Below are 2,539 nucleotides of genomic sequence, written 5' to 3'. Positions count from 1 at the left end.
TCAACAATTTATACTAGGTCAGTTCTAAAGAGCAAATAAAGTGCAAAAAGGTTCTATACCTATCAAGTAGCAACATATTTCAAAATGTAGCAATATGTCAATTGTTAAATCTTGTATTCCACATTGATTGAGCCAACTCATCCCTCTAAGTGGTCCACTCCTCCGACGATTCAACAACATCAATATTCTCGTATTGATACTCCATTTGTTCTTCTATATCAATGTCTAAGGGATCCACTACCATCTCTCTACGAATGAAATTATGAATCAAACAACAAGCACTAATGATGCTGTTATGAACCTTAACAGAGTACCATGAAGGACTTCTAAGAATTCCCCAACGTCCTTTCAACAAACCAAATGCCCTTTCAATTACTTTACGAGCTCTAGCATGCCTAATGTTGAAAAGCTCTTCTTTACAGCGAGGCGATGGATTATAGCCGCGCCAATCCTTTAACCAATATCTATAACCTCGATAAGGTGAAAGAAATCCTTTTCCATTCGTATATTCTCCATCACACAAATAATAGTTATCTATAATATAAACATATAATTTAGTTAGTAGTGTCATTCTTTCTTTGGTGTAACTTGAAAGCATATAAAAGGCTTACCCTCATGAATTTTCGAACCATTCCTTCGTACTATAGCATCTCGTAATACACGACTATCGGTAGCTGAACCTTCCCATCCAGGTAACACATAAGTAAAATTGAAATTTTCATCACAAACTCTCAAAACATTAGTTGCTATCTCTCCTTTTCTTGTTCTATATCTTGGTTTGTGATGGATTGGAACTCTTATGGGAATGTAAGTACTGTCTAGTGCACCTAAACCACCCTTACGCAAAATGGATAGTTTCAAAGCTTTAATTCCACAGTTCCCCAAATTTACTTTTTCACAGCTAAGTAATGGCAGATGGGCATATAACTTTTACATTTTTGGGCTTCTTTTTAATATTTTAATTTAAAAGAAAAAAGATCAAAGATACGCATTAACTTTGATTTATTGTTTGACTTTATTTTTATCACTAAAATAAAGTTAATTTTACCCTTTCCTTACTTATTTTATCAAAATTATCCCTCCTTAGATGAAATAACCAAAATTGACCTATATTATCCGATTTTTTTTTTCAAAAACTGTATTCCCTATTTTTAAACCAATGCCTCCCCATTTAGAATAATCCAATTAAACCAATGCGTATTACCCATTATTCCAAATTTCCTTTTACTCATTTACCCATTCTTTCTCTCTTCGCTTCCATGGCATGTCATCCTCAAGATCAAAATCTTCATCTTCATCCGATGCACAATCTAATCTTGAATAGGTGAGGAGCTGTCAAGGGAAATTTCCGAATTTCTACACAAAGACCCAAAAAAAACAAAGAGAAGGTGCTCTGTAGATTAAGAATGGATAGAGATATTGTCCACAGCAATAATCAGATTAACGAGATTATTCAACAACCTCATCATCACACCTCCTTTATCATATCAAATTCCTAGCAGAAACACAAAATTAAAGTTGAGATTCTACTAAAAAAATAAGTGAAAGTTGTAATCAATTTACATAAAAAGGCAATATGAAATAACTCCATTTCAAGTACTAGGATTAAATGTTATTTATGCTAGCCAAAACAAATCTAAAAAGCTAATTTTGTTTCAGTGAACATCAAAATCCAAAAAAAAAAATCCCTAGATTGCATTCTGTTAGAAAACAAAAAGAACAGAATTTAAAGAAGACTAGATGCTCAGTGGATTAAGAATGGATAGAGAAATTTTCCTCAGCTATTGTCATATAGACGAGATTATCCAATAACCTCATAATGCACCTCTTTCTTAATCACTCACAAAAAAAGCACTACTCAAGATTGTGCATCAGATGAAGATGAACATTTTGGTCTTGATGTTGAGGATGACATGCCATGGAAGTCGAGAGAGAGAATGGGTGAATAGGTAAAGGAAATTTGGGTTAATGGGTTTTTCTAAATGGGGTGGGGCATTGGGTTAATGGGTTATTCTAAATGGGAGAGGGGGGCGGGGGCTTGGTTAAAAATAGCTAATAGGATTTTTTAAAAATAAATTGGGTCAATTTTGAAAATTTCGTCTAATGAAAGATAATTTTGGTGAAATTAATAACGGGAGAGGTTAAATTAATTTTATTTCAATGGCGAAAGTAAGTCAAACAATAAACAAAAGTTGAAGGTATTTTTGACCCTTTTCTCCAATTTAAAACTAAGTGTTTAAATTTTATTTTATTTTTACTATTTCAATTGGTATAAAATTACTAGTTGCCCATCCTTAGACTCAAAATACCCCTAACATTAATCTTTCGGTAAAAAAGAGAGCATATTTCTAACAGCTCACACTACTAAAGTAGATCGAAGGCAATATTATACTAAATTTCATGATTTAAGGATATTTTAGATCTTTTTGGGTTAAAATAAATTGACATTACTATATAAGCTCATATAATGTAATGACCGATTTTAAATTATTTTGAACATTTACCTATTTCTTTTATAAAAGAAGCTTTCCGTAAATTT

General features: G+C 32.2%; 1 non-coding gene across 1 annotated transcript; it reads right to left on the bottom strand.

Moving 5' to 3' along the window:
* Nucleotides 1-1,390: 1,390 nt before the first annotated feature.
* On the bottom strand, nucleotides 1,391-1,473 carry LOC114078131. The gene has a single exon (XR_003579673.1). It is a non-coding gene; the product is annotated as a small nucleolar RNA U30 (small nucleolar RNA).
* Between the last annotated feature and the right edge of the window lie 1,066 nt (nucleotides 1,474-2,539).

The sequence above is a fragment of the Solanum pennellii genome, chromosome 7 (genome assembly GCF_001406875.1).
Source record: "Solanum pennellii chromosome 7, SPENNV200".
Taxonomy (NCBI): Eukaryota; Viridiplantae; Streptophyta; class Magnoliopsida; order Solanales; family Solanaceae; genus Solanum; species Solanum pennellii.
Note: the sequence above shows the minus strand (reverse complement) of the source record. Positions and strands in the feature narration are given on the sequence as shown.